This window comes from Acomys minous, assembly GCF_964271855.1.
Source record: "Acomys minous genome assembly, chromosome: 2".
NCBI classification, from domain to species: domain Eukaryota; kingdom Metazoa; phylum Chordata; class Mammalia; order Rodentia; family Muridae; genus Acomys; species Acomys minous.
The window spans coordinates 23,784,632-23,802,785 of record NC_140484.1 but is presented as its reverse complement, the minus strand read 5'-3'; the positions used below and the strand labels follow the sequence as shown (position 1 = coordinate 23,802,785).

At 45.4% G+C, this 18,154-nt stretch overlaps 1 long non-coding RNA gene across 2 annotated transcripts; it reads right to left on the bottom strand.

Annotated features, from left to right (window-relative positions):
• Window positions 1-5,723: 5,723 nt before the first annotated feature.
• Window positions 5,724-17,608, bottom strand: LOC311587400. Of its 2 annotated transcripts, none has more exons than XR_014775848.1 (3): window positions 17,295-17,608; window positions 12,704-12,872; window positions 5,724-5,891 (listed from the first exon to the last, which is right to left on the bottom strand). It is a non-coding gene; the product is annotated as an uncharacterized lncRNA (long non-coding RNA). The 2 variants fall into 2 exon arrangements; XR_014775849.1 differs by lacking the exon at window positions 5,724-5,891 and adding an exon at window positions 10,725-11,450.
• Window positions 17,609-18,154: the final 546 nt, after the last annotated feature.

The window sequence follows — 18,154 nt, the reverse complement described above, 5'->3', positions numbered from 1 at the left end:
AAACCCTTGCCAGGCTGCCACTCGGCTTCCCACACTGACAGCAAAGGTTGTTTTATAGCTGTTTCTCAACCCCATAGTTTAGCTACAGGAAAGGAACCCCAGCCTTCACCATCCCCACCCCACCCCCCTCAGCCCCCAGTGCAGCGCTTGACACGCTGTCACAGCTGTCAGGACGTGCTTGCTGAGTTCATTCATTCGCTAACATACAGAAGATAATAATAGCATTAGATGTCATGGGGCAGAGTGTGAAGATTCCAGCAAATGCAATGAACAGAGAGGAAGAGGCCATTGCTGAAGGCTAGAGTGACTTGAGAGGGGGAGGAGACAGAGATGGGATGGAAAGAGAAGCTGACAAGATATGACAATGAGCCAGAAGGATGGAGGGCAGCCCCGGGGCAGCGGGAAAAGTGAGAAAACATCTGGGGTCGGGGTTGGAGGAGTCAGTTTTCTTCAGAAGTGGGGCCCTCGGTAGGTTGTTTGTGCTACAGTGGACAGCCCTGTGCCCTGTGCTTCATGTAGGCAACACAACTAGACTCAATACATTTTTACATATATAAAGAGGAGGGGAAGGGGACAGACCCTGGAGGAGTTAGTGGGGGAGACAAAGTGTGGATTTGGCCAAAATATAGTGCATTCACGTATGAAGTGAAACTAACAGTAAAACAAAAACTTTGTAAAACCTAAGTCTTTAAATCAAATTGGACCCAGGTCTGCCCTGGCTTTAAATGCCAGCGGCAACTCTGTGTGTTTATGAAAATGCCAGAACATTTAGGTTGATTCCAGGTTCTGGCTATTAAGAATAAGACCACTATGAACATGATTGAGCATATGCCCTTGTTGGCGGTGGAGCATCTTCTGGATATATCCCAAGGAGTGGAATAGCTGGGTCTTAAGGAAGCGCTATTCCCAGCTTTCTGAGAAAGTGCCAGATAGATTTCCAACATGGTTGTGCCAGTTTGCAGTCCCACCAGCAAAAAAAAAACTGTTGTACATTTACACTATGGAATATTACTCAGCTATTAAAAAACAACAACAACAACAACAACAAGGAAATTCCAAATTTTGTGGAGAAATGGAGGAAACTAGAAATGATCATAATGAGTGAGTTAACCCAGAAGCAGAAACACTCACATGGCATATACTCACTTATAATTGGGCACTAGCCCAAGAGGCATGTCCTATGAAAGTCTTCACTTACCAAGAGATTGGGATAGTTGTGAGGACATCCTTTTGGGATTCTAGGTGAGAGAAGTATGGGAGAATGGGGAAATAGAAGGATCCAGATGGCCCTAGAAACCTACAACAAGAATATCATGATAGGCCGATCTGGGCCCAGAGGTTCATCCAAACTACTGCACCAACCATGGACAATACTTGCAGTAAACATCGAACCCCTTCTCAGATCTAGCCAATGGACAGGACATTCTCCACAGTTGATTGGAGAGTGAGGACTGTCTTGGACATGAACTCTGGTGCCCCATATTTGACCACTTTGCCTGGTGGTGAGCAGGCCTGGTGGCACTTAGAGAAAGAATAAGCAGGCTACCAAGATGAGACTTGATAGCCTTTGACCATGTAGTGAGGGAGGAGGTCTCCCTCAGTCACAGACATAGGGGAGGGGAATAGGGTGAAAGTGGGAGGGAGGGAGGAACAGGAAGATACAAGGTTTGGGATAACAATTGAGATGTAATCTGAAGAAATTGATTAAATTTTTTTTAAAAAAGAGAGAAAGAAAAAGAAAATACCAGAACATTAACCAGGGCTGTGAGACCCTGTAGAGGCATCCTAGTCCTCAAGCTTTGGAAATAGGGAAACTGAGTCCCAGAGTAACTATTATGGGAAGGGGGCTTTTTTTTTTTTATTTAGTAAATCGTATGTAAAAAATTTTGCTATAAACTTACCTGCCTTTGGTTTGAAATTCCTAGTACACCTCCAGAGCTGCTTTCTCATGTAAACCAAGCCCCAGGGGCCTCCTTTATATAACACAGTTGAGGTTTTGGTTGGTTTTTGTGTGTATGTGGTTTTTTTTTTCCCACCACAGTGGCCCATTTTTAAATCACCCTATTTGATGCTGAAGGGACCTATTCTGGGATTGTTTATCTTCTAAATTGCTGTGGGACCTTAATGTTATAGTCCTCCAATGAGATCTGCTGAGCACTGGGAAGAGAAGGAAGGCTTGTTTTTCTCTTTAATAGCTGCTAAGGCTCAGCTTTGTGCCTGTCCCTGGGCCATGGGTCACTTGGAAGCATTTCTGCCCACACAGAACGAATGTTCTGAGAAGAGAGAGAAGGTGTGCATAACAGCAGAGCCAGTGATTACTGAATCTTACTCTCCCCCAAAATCATAAGCAGAAAACATTGTTACACTCATAATCAAGAAAACTGGGTCTGAGAGACCATGGTCTCACCCCAAGTCTAGCACCACATGTCAGAGCAGGAACCATCTCCTCCACTGTGATCTGTCTATGGCAAAATAGGATGATAAACCACACAATAAAGAGAAACGTCTCGTAATTGCCAAGCGAGAGAGGCAACTTCACTATCCCTGGCACACCCCTGCTTCCACCAGATGTGGCAGTTGTAACTGCTGCGTCCCAGCCATTTTCACGCGACTCGACTCCTTACAACACCCCCTTGGGGAGGTAATTCAATTCCATCTTGCAGTGAAGGGTCTTTAGAAATGCCCAGGCAGACTAATAAATTCATGCTGGATCCCACAGAGGCAGAACTAATATTTCAACGTTCTCTGGTTTTCTGAAAAGCCTTCCTCCACTCCCCTATATTCCCTGCTTAAAAAGGAACAATGGGCATGAAGCTATTCAGTTTATTACTTACAGTTCTGGGACGATCATGAAGAAAGGACCTGACAAATGATACTCAGCAGAGAGGGGCTGGTCCTGAGGCAGGAACTTGAAATATGTGCACAAATCTCAGTCTCCAAAAAGGTTGACAAAAATAGACCTGGAAGATTGGGACAGACAAGGCTCATGGTGCCTTACATTACAGGGAAGCAAGGGACCCTTCCACCTGTCACCACCAACCCCCTTGGCAGCAAAGCTCAGCCTCACAGGGGAGCCTGGACCAAGATCAAATTACCCAAAGCTATGACTAATGTCAAATACAGTTTAAAAGAAGTGAAAATGTTATGTCATCCAGTTTATGGTTAAAAAAAATAGTTAAAAAAAATAAAACAAAAATACCAGTAAGAGTCAATAGGGGCAGTCCAAGATGGAAGCCTGAAGAGAATGCCATCAAAATGATCAGAGAGCCCAGGCAACTGGCAATGAGCCTGCTTCCATTCCCCCAACCCTGGCACAGAACAGGTGGGTGCTTATAACACATACAACAGTCCTTCACAGTCCAAGCAAACTGTGTACATTAGGGGGAGTGGAGATGGAGCCAGAGAGGGTCAGCGAAGGAAGAAAATGGTTAAAACAGTGTCTTCAGCTCTTTGGGGGTCTGGTGCTCCTCAACACATGCCCCTGAGTGAATACAAGAAAAAAAAATCTTCTTCACTGAAACACATCACTAGCATCCCTCCTACAGTATCGGGTGCCGCTAAAGGCAATCACTGTGCTTATAGATAAGTAGTTTTCATCCATTGGAACCTCAAAATGCAAGCCAAAGACTCATCTGCTCACCCAATGAAAGAATAAGACGACAGACTGGTGTAAGGTGACCCCTGTGAGGGGCTACGTGCCAGTCTGCAAACATTTACTTCCCTGACGGGGTAGTGGGAAATTTGACTGCATGCAGTTTTAACCTTCTGTGCTGACTTTGGACTTGTGGCTAAGTCGATAAGATGACACTGTCTGGATCCCTTGCAGCTATGGGGCACCTGCTGACAGCTCAGAGCTGATGTGAAGTCCAGAAAAGTGGTTTCATTTTTAAAATAAAGAGAGCTTGTATTAAAGTGTAAAAATATAAACGTATGTGTAAAAAATAAAAAAATGTTTTAAAAAAACAAAGTAAAGGGAAGTGAGATAATAACTTTAAAAAAGAGAAAGAAAGAGAGAGAGAGAGAGAGAGAGAGAGAGAGAGAGAGAGAGAGAGAGAGAGCGCACGCTAAGTTACTCTCCAGTAACAATTACAATGTGTCAGGATAACCTAACTGCAAGGTTTGAGGATGATTTCCAGGAAAAGAGGTAAGGAAGTGGGGAAGGAAGAGAGGAGAAAGGAGGACTGAGGGAGAGAGGGAGGGAGGAAGGAAGAGCACGTTTTCTTTTTCCAACTGCTTCCTATGTTATCCCATTCCAAGAAATCCAAAGCTCACTTGCTCAAAGGAAGCATTAGGGCCCTTTGTAATCCAAAGTCAAAAACATTAAAAATGTTTGTGGCCTACAGTGTTAAGGTTGATACATGTATACATTGTGTATTTAAATCAGGGTAAACATGTTTATCTCCTCAAACATTTACCATTCTTAATGTTCATTTTCTAGCATTTTAAAAGACAGAGTGTATTACTGCCTGTCATCACCCTACTGTGCCATAGCATCTTCTGTCTGTTACTAAACATCTATGTCCCGCCCCTTTCTTCAAACTACCCTGGCTAGCCTTGGCCACCTTCTGTCCTCAACTTCCATGAAATCACTTTTCTATTTTCCACAGGTGAGTAAGATCATGCATGCTCTGTGTTTCTGAGCCCAGCAGAGTTTTGTTGTTTGTTGTTGTTGTTGTTTCTTTCTTTCTTTCTTTCCTTCTTTCTTTCTTTCTTTCTTTCTTTCTTTCTTACCATTATGCTTTCCCGTTCTAGCCATGTCATTGCAAATGACAGAACGGCATTCTTGTGTGGCTAAGGAGTGTTCCACTGCTCCTCTGTACCATTCTCTCTACCCATTCATTTCTTGGCCACTGGGAGTGATGCTGCAATGAATACTACTTTTAGCATTTTGAGATAATTTCTGCATTGTTTTTTTTTATAACGGCTAGAATATTCTATGACCCAGATAGACTCTTAAAAAGAAAGGACAAACAGGGTCCTGGAAGGAATAAATGGTGGGCAAACAGGTAGTGTTATAACTAAATATGAAATGCCCCCATGACCTCCTGTGTTGAAGGCTTGGTCACCAGCTGGCAGTGCTATTTTGGGAGGTGATAGAAACCCTAGCTGAGCCCAGTTGAAGGAAGTAGGTCACTGGGGGGCTCATTGCTGGGGTATACTCTCCCTCCCTTCCTCCCTCCCTCCCTCCTCCCTTCACCTCCCTCCTCCTCCCCCTGCTCCCTCCCCCATCTGTCCTTCTCCTTCTCCCCCCTCCCCGCCTCTCCGACATTATTATGAGGTCAGCGCCAGCAGAAGGGTCTCCACTTACATGTCCGTGAATAAAAGCTGCTGAGCTCCAGTCACATTACTTTTGGGGGGGCATAGAACATGGAAGGACCCCTAGTCTTTGGCATAAATCTTGACAAGCTGTACTTCTATTGCACCCTTTGGTGACATTTGCCAGGCTTTGCTTCAGCTTTGCGGTGAGCTACAAACAGTATTGGAATGCCCTACCCCCCTCTCTGTGAACAACTATTGTAGACAAAATTCAGTGTGTGATATTGTCACCAGAGATTTGGAGAAGTCCCACTTGGGAAAGTATGTGTTGCTGGGTAAACTGGAGGCCTCTTGTTGGGACTCTTAGTCTCTTTAATAAAAGAATTTAAGAATAGACTTAAAAGGAAGCTCAAGGACAATTTTATTATAATTTAAAAGAAAACTCCCAAATCAGGAAAACCGTCCATTTCAGCAGCTGCCCAGTGGAAGGAGCTGTAGAAGGGGGAAGAAGAAATCCATCCACTTTTGACTCAGGCATGGAGGCTGGGAAAGGGGAGCACAAAAAGAAGGTGGCTTCAGAGACAGTGACAAAGCCCAGGGTACCAGAGAACACAAATGTATGCTCTGGCCAGCATCTGAAAGAAACAGACAGAAAACAAGAGGCAGAAGGAGTTTCAGGCAAGCAAGAAAATTTAATTTACACAGCAAGTCTGCACATTGAGCTAAACTAGGAGCTGAAGAGATATTAATAAAGAGAGCCTTGCATTGCTATGGGACACTAGTTACCAGCCAAGCACTGCTAACTGTGTTCTCTGAAGTCGGTTTCCCCTGGGATCTGTTGTCCTCTGTGTTTGCAGAATACCTCCACTACTCTCAACACCTCAGCTTCCCACCCCTACCCCCACCCACCCCATCCCCCCTTCACAGCCACCCCCTAACCCCTGGCAACAGCCAACCCTTCACCTTTTCTATAATGTCATGTGGCACAGAGTGTGCAGCCTTGTATCACTGGCTTCTCTCACTGGGCACTATGCATGTAAGGCTCCTCAGGGCTTGGTGGCTCTTCTCTCCTCCAGCTGAATAACAGTCTAGAAGGACTATGGTTTACTTATCCACCCACTTATTGAAGAATATTATGAAAACATTTGTGTAGATGTGAGATTTTGACTCAGTTGGGTGACTATCTAGAAACATGATTGTGGGGTTCTACAGTGAAGATTACGTTTAACTCTGTGTACATCGTTGTTGTTGTTGTTGTTTTAAGCATTTTCTATCTAACATTACACTATTAAAAAAGGAAAAGGAAGTAAGTTTTGAGTTGACTTCCCGTTGGCATAGAACCAGAATGCAGGCCCCACTTTTATTTATACTAAGCATACTGACGGAGCTCCTAAAAGTGTCCCTACATATCCATGTATTTTTACTTAGTAATTAGTATGCTATATAGATGCCTCCTTGATTTCATTCTGGGTTTTTTCTTCTCTCTCTCTCTCTCTCTCTCTCTCTCTCTCTCTCTCTCTCTCTCTCTCTCTCTAGCTTGTTTTTTCTAGACAAGGTTTTCTGTGTAGCCCTGGCTACCCAGGAACTTGCTCTGTAGAGCAACTTGGCCTTAAACCCAGAGATCTACCTACCTCTGCTCCCCAAGTGCTGGGATTAAAGGCATACACCACCACTGCCTGGCTCATTCTGGTCTTTTCAATTTGACTGCCAAGACAGACTAGCCTGAGAAGGTCCCTACCCACATGATTTCAATATTCCAGTGGGAGAGCAAGCAAGCAAATATACAAGTAATTTCTGAAATTGTATAGACATACTAGATAGGGAAAAATCACATCCAGGCAAGCAAGAAAATAAATATTAATTTATACCATAAATCGACAAGTTGAGTTAAAAGGAATTGGGGAAGAAATTGAGGGTGGGCAAAACAGAAACATATATCATTAGAAGTTTTCTTAAAATATTATTCACAATGGCCCTACAATGGGACAAGACAAGAATTTTTAGAAGAGAAATTTGTGGTTAGGGCAAAGAAAAATACTCAAAAGTAGAAACAAAACATTTATACCATTTATTTCGTGCCCTCTAACTAAAGTGGAAGAGTCTTGCTTGCTATTTTGCACATGGCAATAGCTCAAAAAGAGTTCACTACGTTGAAAAAAGAAGCTTTCACCAAACACACATGGAAAATTTTTTCGCTTTGCCCTCAAAGTTCAGCTACATGAAAGTCAAACAAAAGGAGAAATATCATCCTTTCTGATATTAAGATTACTTTTTACATGACATTGGACGGAGCCTAGCATAGAAGTTTTCAGAGGCTTGTGATCATTAGCTATTCTCCACCACTCTGGGGAATGTGTGCTTGGATTAGCTCCAAAAATCTTAGCAACAGGACAACAGCTCCCAAGCAGAGCCCCAGGCCTCTGATGGGGCCAGAACCCTGGAGACAAGGAGCTATTTATTGACATGGACTGTCTGTCTTCCAAAGCTAGAATCCCAAAGATGGAGCTAACGAAGAGCCCTGGTGCCAGGATGTCACATCGGGTTAGGAGGACCAATCCATTAATGGTCTGCATGTCTGTCCTCACCTCACACCAGAGGAGACGCAGAGCATACATATAGAGTGGTTTCTGAAAGGCCTTGGCACTTGACATTTGAGCACCCAGACAATTGCTGTGTTTAGCTGGGAGTGTGGGAAAGGGCTCAGGCCGAGAACGCTTCCTGCACAGATGGGCAGTGCTGTCAGAGAGCAGCCAAGACTGCCAGCTGCAAGTCCCGAAGGCAGGAGTGCTCACAACGCACTCTTGAGGGGACTTTCTGTGTGATGAGCCTTGAGGTAAAGGGCAATCTCTCTGCTGTCCTTCTTGTGCCACTTCCAGCAAAGAGCTCATCTCGGGGCCAAGCGCTAGCTTAGATGGGAGAGGAAACCACTGCAGAGCAGCGGGCATCCCACAGTCACAGGAGGAAAACCTGCTTTGCTGAAATCCCCAAGAGGAGGTATCATCTCGACACAGCATCCACACTCATCTGCAGATGCTTCCTGACTTGGAAACACCCCGGAGAGTCTTTACAAACGGGACACTGAAGCTCCTGTCAATCACAGGCAAAGTTTTGCGCACTGGCATTGAGCTTACTGAAGATCCGGGTGCTAACTGCTTTGCTGATGGAAAACATCGCAAACGCCGTTGTACAGGTGGGAAAACAGAGGCTTAGAGAGACTAAGGTGGGCAGCTTTCAGAGCACTGGTCCACAGGCTGGTGACATCTGCATCACCTGGAAACGTATTGTGAGATTCCTCCGGCCACGTGCCGGACCTGCTGCAGCAGAGGCTCACAAGCAGTGCGATCCATCCTTTAACACAGGTCTCAACTTTGTGTACATTAGATGTTTACGTTATGATTCACAACAGTAACAACATTACTGTCATAAAGCAGCAGCTCAATAGTGTTATGGTCAGGGCGTCACCACAGCATGAGGGACTGTGTTAAGGAGTCTCAGCATGAGGACTGTTGAGAACCACCGCTTTAACAAGTGCTGCGGGTAATTCTAATGCATAAGCCAGAATGAGGACCATGCAAGGGGCAGGTAGGCATCTACCACACTGCAATCAGGACCCAAAGCCAGCAGTGCTGAGGTCCAGGGTCCCGCTCCCAACCAACTGATGTCCATCAGATGGAGACATACATGCTCCATTTCTGTCTACACCCACAAACTCCAGATTTAGAGACTCTGCCGTCATTAACAGACACTCGCCACAAAAAGTGTCTGGCCATATTCACAAAGTGGCATAAAGGGGAGTGACCGGCCACTTTTTCTTCATTAAGGTTCTAGCTTCTTGCTGAAGTCATAGAGCATGCCACATTCCTCAGAGGAATGAAGGTTAGTTACACACCCCACTCCAGCCAACAGTATTCTTCCAGAGACAACACCCAGGTCTCTGGAGTCTTCACTTCACACCCAAAAGGCAGCATCATAACTCAAAGGAATGGCTGGAGAGATGGCTCAGAGGTTAAGAGCGCTGGCTGCTCTTCCAAAGGTCCTGAGTTCAGTTCCCAGCAACCACATGGTGGCTCACAACCATCTATAATGAGATCTGATGCCCTTTCTGGCCTGAAGATGTACGTACAAGCAGAGCACTGTATACATAATAATAAATAAATAATTCTATAAAAAAAAAAGACTAGGTGGGGTGGTTAATGGCTATAACCTCAGTACTCAGGAGGCCGGATGCATAAGATTGGGCTATAGTGCGAGATCCTGTCTCAACAAACTGAACCAAGATGAAACAACCAGAGGTCAGGGCCTCTGACTGAGCCCTCTAGGGATGTCAGCACAACATACCGCAAACTGGAGCCTTACGACCATGGAAACTGTTGGGTTATTCTGGAGCCCTGCAGCCTGAAATCACGGCATTGTCCCCCAAAACCTACATGGCAGGGAACGCTTCCTTACCTCTCCCAGCTTGTCTTGGTCTCCAGTGTTTCAAGGGTTGTGGTGCCGTCACTCGCCTGGTAAACTTTCTGTGTCTTCCCAGCACCTCCCTTCTATCTGTGCCTGTCTCCACCTTAATTTCCCCCTTTTTACAAAGACACTTTATATTAGACTGAGCCCCCCTACCACCACCACTATTCCAAATGAATTGACTTGGCTAAGTACATCTACAAGGCCTTATTTCAAAGTCAGGTCATGTTCCTGGCACTATGGGCCAGGACTCAACATGGGCTTCAGGCCAAAGGACCACAATTCAACAGTTATAACCACCCAGGACCCCATGTTTGTCTTCCTGCTCAGCCCCACGTCATTAGTTGCTTCAGTTCTCACTCAGCACCAGAGGCCAAGATAAACTGACCTCCAAACCAGGTCAATTTTCTCCAAAAATAGTTTTTTATATTTACATTATGTGTGTGAGTATTTTGTCTGCATGTCTATATGTGTACCATGTGTGTGCCTCATGCCCTTAGATGTCAGAAGGCATCAGATTTCTTGGAACTGGAGTTAAGGATGGTCATGAGGAAGCATGTGGGTGCTGGGAACTGAACTTGGGTCCTCTGCAAGAGCAACACATGCTCTTAGCCACTTAGTCATCTCTCTGTCCCAATGCATCCTTTAACACAGATAATTTCAATAGGGAGGAACCAAGTTGGACCAGATGCCCCTTGGTTCATGTACAATAGCCCAGAAACTTTTCTCCTTCCTTGAAGACCAGTGTTCACTGAGAAGCTGTGCCCATACCAAAAGGAAGACACCAAAGGTCCCTTCATGACCAGATGAGCTAGAAGGGTGGGCAGCTTCTTCAGAGCCTACAAAGGACAATGTCAGACCAGGTTAGTGTCACATCTTGCCTCCCAGGCCACATCTCCTTCCTTAACCCACTCCAGACTCTGAATTAGTTATCCGAGGCCAGAGGAAATAGTCATTATAACTGTACTTGCCAGTCAAGGCAGCAAGACACGAGTCATGGCTCTCAGAAGCTCCCTCCCTCCCACTTCTTCATATGCTTCCTTCTTGTAACTGATCTTCTCATTGCAAGGGTGAATACCTACTCAAGCTAACATAAGAAAATAAGGCTGACTCAGAAAGAGGATATAGGCTCCATGGAACCAGCAGAAAGAATCTCACCTGGTCTCATGGGAACTAGGAAGCTAAGAACAGGCCTCATATTTCAAGGGCTACGTGACCCATTTCTTTTTCCCTCTGCCTCAGCTTGCATCTCTATTTCTCTCCACCAAGGGCTTCCCTGTCACTGCCTCAGTCTGCACAGTAATCTTCAAGGCTACCTCAGGTCCTTTCAACTCAGCTCCCCACAGATCAAGGTCAGTCCCACCACGTCCCAATGCTGCATCGCCAGTCTGGGTCAGGGGACAACATCCCTCCACCCAATTAGCTGTGACAAAGGCCACCTAGTCTGATGATCTCTCAAGGGCTTTGGGAAGCAACAGTCACTATAGGAGGTGCAGTGGGTAGGCAGCACTCACAGCATGTCTGCTGCAGCGAGGATGGAAGTCACCTGGTTTCTAATCACCCAGTAGATTACAAAAGCTGAGCCTTGCCCTTTGTGAACCTCACTTCAACCCTTCCAGGGAGGCCTCACAGGTGTGGAAACCAAGTAGAGTGACTCTTCCAGGGTCACTCAGCTTGTGAGAGATGAGAATTCATTCAAGTCTACTAGGTTCTGTGATGGCACACTGGCTTTCCTGCTAAGGAGATAGTATCATTAGATCAAATCAGGGGAAATAGAAGTTAGTAATAGGTTTTTCTCCCAGCATATTAAGCCATATCAAACAAAACTGAGAAAGTATAAAAGCCGGTTTATTGGGAACAACTCCCAGGCAGGGTCACCGTTTCCACAGAATGAGGCCATAGAAGTCGAGCACCCAGGCCAAGGTGAGAGCTTTTATAGATCCTAGGCAAGGGGTGATGATGTGTCAGCCAGGAGCTGGGATTGTGTCCATATATGGTCAAAACTGAGCCCCTGGACAGGCACCCTTGTGTGGATTGCCTTAGCTGCCGGAAACTCTGGAAACTCAGGACTGAGCTTCCGGTGCCATCCCTTTGTCCTAAATTTTTCAGGGCAGGTGGGGTTGGGGGAAAGAGAGAAAACAGGGCTTTCCAGAGATGAAGTCCCAGCCTGGAAAGGCCTTGGGAATGTGAGTCCAGGTACTGATGGATCCTGAAGTTTTCCCAGGACCACACAGCATTTTCTACCTCTGTTCTCTGTAGAAAGTGTGACCGGCAGAGGCTTAGCAGTGTAAGGCTCCGAAAGTCACTGAATGGAGACCCCAGACTCAAATAGAATGTAAAAGCAAAGAGCATTTGTTCAGCAGAAACAGCCTGCACACAGGAGTCAACCAACTACACAAAATGGTGGCAACTCAGGGGAGCTCACAGGCTCTTTTAAAGACTTCTGGGGGATTCTGTCTGTGGCTGTGTGACTCTAACTGGGATCGGCTGATACCCAGTCCTCTCATCCCCTCTCAAGTACTGTTCCCTCTCAAGTCCCTGAGTGGGTTTAAGGGCTGCCATTGGGATTTCAACACCCTGAGTTGAACAGCAGAGATTGGTGGGGCTCCCTCTGGCCCCTTACTCCTCCTGTCTTTATGAACCTAAATCAAATCTTTGATGTTTATAATTTCTGTCCAGCATACAAGGGGTTGCACTGTGCCCCCAAAACCCTAAGTTTGATAACATTACTACGGCCTTGGACAATCATGAAATGAAGTCTGTCATATAAGGGGCATAAAGAGCAACAGAACTGAAGGCCTATTTTCTGGTATGTCAGTAGGTAGCCGCTTGTCCCCTCTGACAGAGATTTTTCTTTTGACTTAGCATTTCAGTCTGTTAGGTGGGGACAATGGACAACATATTCTCTTCAGTATGTAACTCCAGCTGACAGCAGGGCCTTGTGATTGGGGCCCAGGAAGGCTGAAAGGCTAAGCAATGAGGCACTTACCAGAAGCATCTGATTAATCGATACAGTTGAAGAGACAGGGAGCCATCATGTCGGCTGGACTGGTTTGCATCAGCATTCAGCAAGTCCAGATCTCAGCAGCTTGCAGGCCACACATGATCCCTGCATGGGGTCTGTTAGCCAGGTGAAAGTCTGCTGCGGCAAATATAGACTAGGGATAGAAGTTTAAATTGTGTTTGTGAGGCAACAGGAGTGGGCTTATGCCTTTGAGACCTAGTAAAAACATGAACATTCTTTTCTCAGTTCAGACGGCTAGATATACAGATTGGACAGACATGTTTTTAACATGAGAAGCACCCTTAAGTCTATATTCAGAAGACAACCAAAGGGAAATTAAAATCTTGAGTTTGTGACTGATTAATAAGCAATCAGTACTCCACCAGCTTATCAGAACTCTATTGATAAAATCGTGAACTTTTGAAATCATAAAAATATAACGATAGCATAGAAAGGGAAAGAAATCTCTAACATTTTCCATTTTTATATGCCTTAAACCACTTAATATATCCCAACTTAAAAGTATCTTTAGAACCACCCATTTCCAGAGTTAGCAATACAGTAGCTTGTTAACCTGAATCAACCTTTATAACCTTAAATTTTTTACCACCATATAAAGAATATTTTGAACCAGAATTGAATCATATATGCAATATGCTGTAAGAATATAACTTTGAATTTCTATTAAAAAAATCCATGCCAATTTAAAATGAAGGTTATTGTTTTCTTAGTCCAAAGGGGGATAAAACAGAATGCAGAGAGCTCATTAGGACCAAGAAGCTCTATAATTGTTGCCCTATTCCGTGTAGCTATCTCAAGATGGTGGGTTCAGACCACGGCAGGCTACAGACTATGTGGTCCTCATAGATGCTGTTTAAAAACATGTGTTTCTATAGATGTTGCAAACACATATGTATACATATTCTAAAATATGTGGGCTGGAGATACAGCTTTAATACCTTATTAAAGAAACATTGCTTTAAATCCTATCTTTTATGAGTCTACTTTTTAACCCAGGACAGAAATTACATAAAAATCTTATCTCAATTTAAAGTATCTTTCCAGACCTGTTTCCTTGGTCCCCTCTTGCCATGTGTTACGTAGAATGGCTCCAACCCTGAGTTACTTGTCTTAAGCTAACTTTTTGTTACAGATATTACAGATTTTTAACTATACCCAATAACCAATATTCTATAACCAAGACATACAGAGCATAGTAAACTTACACATTTAAGACTAGTCAGACATAAGCATGAAGTGGCCATCCATCCATACATTTAAAACAGATAAAAAAAATTTTCCTTACTTTCTCCAGCTGTAGTACCTTGCTACCTGCTGAATCCAGGCAGGAGCTGGGGCTTGCTTTAACAGAGGCCAGTGGTGGAGCCAGCATCCTGGAGATAGCACAGGGAGGAGCTGAAGAGCCAAACCCCAGGCTCCACAAGCTGCAACTGCCTTTTGGCACACTCACTGCGCCCTCAGCTTGGAGCTGCTTGGATCAGAGTCCACAAGCTACATGGCCCCAGCAGCCACCATGGCAGAGCACATGAGAGCTGGTAGGAGATCTCAGGAACCCCAAGGTTGGCTGGAGGAGCCTGAGCATGTGCATCCCCAGCAAAATCCAGGCTGCAGGAGCACAGAGAAGCTTAGCCTTGTGGAACTTAGAGCTGTCCTGACCCCAGGTGCACTGTGGGACCTGGAGGCAGGGTTGGTAGAGAACTACCCTGTGGGGTAGAGCTTGCCATCTGACCCACGATAATTCCCAAAAAGAAAAGACAAAGACAGTCTGAAAACAAACAGAATATAGACACACAGAGACAAAACCAGACTCCCCAGAGACCAAAAATGAAAACTAAAACAAACCTGAGGTGGCTCATCCCATAGTCAGGCTCTACCTAATAGGAGCTACCCATTGTGGTCACCAAAACCAGAGACAGACTGGAACCTTCCAGTTACACCTGAGGGGGATCCAGAGCATCCTCAGAACCTCTAGGCCAGGAGAAAGTTGGCAGATCTGCCAACTTTCCAGATTGTGTCCAGATACCAGAGTCACCAGAGAAACAAAATGAAACCTAAACAAGATGACAGTAAAACAGAGGTGTGCCCAAACTCATTGATCTGCAAAGAACAGAACATGCTTTCCTGAAAACACTCTACTATGGCTTAGGGGGATGGGAGGATAAGGAATGGGGAGGTGAAGGGTTATCCCCAGAGATCCCAGACGAGCCCCCAAATGTAAGGGTCAAAAATCGCTGAAGGAAGACCCCCAGATTCAAGTAGCATGTAAAAACACAGAGCATTTACTCTGCAGAAGCAGCCTGCATGCAGGGGTCAACCATCCATATGAAATGGTGACAAACCCAATGGGGAATTCACAGGCTCTTTTAAAGGCTTCTAGGAAAATTCTATCTCTGTCTATGTAACTCTAACTGGGATTAGATGATGCCTGTGGAGGTAGGTGGGTGCTCATGGAGGCTATGTGACTCTACCCATCTCCTTTTAGCAATGTCTGGTCCTCACAGCAGGTGGCCCAGACCTCCTGGAAGGAACTTCCTGCTGCTTCTCTTCTGGTGCCACGGCCCCACATAAACAGCCCCCGAGATCTCCACCCTAAGCTTGGAATTCCAAGGAGGGTGACAGTGGATTTGGAGTAACTGTTTTTCACTAGGAAACTTAGCCCAAAGAGTTAGTTAACTGGGCTCAAGGTGGATATAACAGCACACCCAAAACTTGGGGTAACCCATCAAACCCCAAGATGGGAGTGTCAGATCCATGAGTTCTATCCTAGGACGGAGGTAATCTCACAAGATGTATCCACCTTCTGCCATGGTAGGGATGGAAGATGTGATGCAGAAGCAGCTGTGTGCTTATTTATGCTTGTCCTTTTGTGTGTCCACTGTGCTGGGCTAGACCACTCAGCTGTTTGGCCAACCACTAGTGCAGCTGTCACTATGTAACCTTTTGTATATGACTGTCTTAGTCAATGTCCTATTGCTGCTAAGAAAAGCCATGACCATCTGGATCCACAGGCAACAAACAGAAAGAGACAGACACTCACTGGCTTGAGCGTTTGAAACACCACAGCCTACCCCCCCAGTGTCACACTTCCTTCAACAAGGCCACCTATTCCAACAAAGGTCACACCTACTTTGACAAGGCCACACCCACTCCTAAAGCCACACCCACTCCAACAAGACCACACCTCCTAATCCCTGTCAAGTAGCACCACTCCCTAAAGACCAAGCTTTCAAATATGTATGAGCCAATGAGGGCCATTCTTATTCAAACCACCATAGTAAAGCAGACTATCCACCCAGATGTAGGGAGGTTCATCCAATCAGTGGGAGGACTTAATAGCAAGCATCCAGGCTTCCTAGGAATGAATTTCCTCCTAAACAGGTTTAGCCTGAGCTTCTGGTCCACCGGCCTGCCATGTAAAGTTCAGATCAGGGGCTTCAGAATCAATTTTGTCATTTTCCAACAATTGCCAGCATGCTGACTGTCCCTCAAAATATACCTGTCATTCTCTCTAGAGAACTCTGACTGAGGTAGCGCCCAAGAACTGGACCACTCTCGGTGCACTGATGACAGTCCCCTCACATCAACTAAGTAGCGACTGCCAGTGAGCACTGAGCCAGGCAAAAAGAGGGCTAGACCATGAAGTTGCATGCATAAAGCAGAGTAAGTCCCCTCCTTCTTCCTAAGGTTCCTGGCTCCCCCAACAGAGCCTAGGTAGCCCCAAAAATTCAACGAGGTGGTATGGCCCCTCATTCCTCAACACAGAGCAACTGCACGTACATCACCCTGGCACTTTATGAAAACACAGAGGGTAGAGCCCCACCTCCCACCAGCTGAACCAGAAATGTATCTTCTTAAAAGTCCTAGACTCTTCAATACACACAGCCTTTGAGTAACATGGCATTGAAGGCAGCCCTATTTTCCAGAAAGAATGCTAAACTACATCGTTTGGGTTAGCTTCCTGAATTGACCCAAGCCAACTCTGAGCACATGGACAAAACCAATTAGGGGATAGACGTGTTTAGAATTAGCTGATAGGTTACATTAGTAAAACTGCACATGGTGAAACAGTAGTAAGTGTTCCGCTGTGTACCAGGCACTGGAGTAGCCTCGCTGCATGTTAACTACCCAATGCTCCCATGCAGTCTATGAGGTAGGTACTTTTCACATCTCTAGTCTACAACTGTCAAAGCTGACATTCAGAGATGTCGAGCAACTTCTCCGAGGTCACACAGCAAATACATAGTTGAGTCAGGATTTAAACTCAGACATCCTGTCTGTATAGCCATATTCTGCATCTCTGAGGCACAATTTTTATAATGTTATGTTTGTCGTATAAAACAAGTTCTCACAGGACAGAGGGAATTTCTGGCTGAAGGAAAACTTCAGAAAGGAGGTAGCTTTCAAAATGGTTTAGAGAGGACAGTGGGAATTTGGTAGGCTTACGAAACTGAAGTACCTCCCAAGGGTGAGAGAGAAGACTGCTCTTATAATTAAGATGGAACTCCCCATGCAACCGCGATCCTCCCTCTCCTGAAGACATTCTCAATCTACCCACCTTTTCATCTGGTTACCTGGTTCCTCCTGTTGCATACCATCTTCATATTTCAGCCCGCTGTACCCCTGACCTATGGAGGCTTTCCCTCCAGAACTCTCCTGCACCTATGGGCTTTCCTCGTGACACCTGTACTAGCTCATAATGAAACCGTTATCATGAGGGCACTCTCACCAAGGCAGCATCTGTGCCTGGCTCTGTGTGCTTGGGAGCCACCAGGGTCTAGCCTAGTGTCTGGCCCAAAGCCAGCACCCACTCCCACTCAGAGACTGTTAGGGATCCGTGTAGCAGAGACCACCTATGAGTCTCAGGCTTGACCACCTACACTCACACCAGAGTCAGACGAAGGTCTGAAGCAGAAAACTGCCCTCTCTCTCATTAATTAACAAACAGGAATGCTGCCAGGTCCGCAGATCCCAGATTTATTCATTTCAAGTCATTCCTAATTGGAAGCCACAGTGAGCACAGACAGCGAGCTGTTTAGAATCCTAAGTGTGCTGACGACTTTTACGAGGTCCCACGGTTCTCCCCAGAGCCTACGTCAGAAGAATAAGACAGAAGGTGGATGTAAATTTTAAAAAAAAAATGTGGCAACATTCCAATAATCCTGTGGCTTCTCCAAGAATCTAGATGAATCCAGCTGTGGTTAAGGCTCTGTGTGGTAAACTGAAACACCAGGAATGTTGGCCCAAGAAGGAAAATTCTCCTGAATTATGTAAGAGATGCCACCAGGTTCTGCAAGCAAGTTCTCTTTTTAATATGAAAACACCCTTTCAGACGCTGAGAGCTGTTTTGATAAAGGATTAATTTAGTGCTCAGAGAAGGATCCATTGCAGCTCACAGCCTCGTGTGGTTTGTTCAGG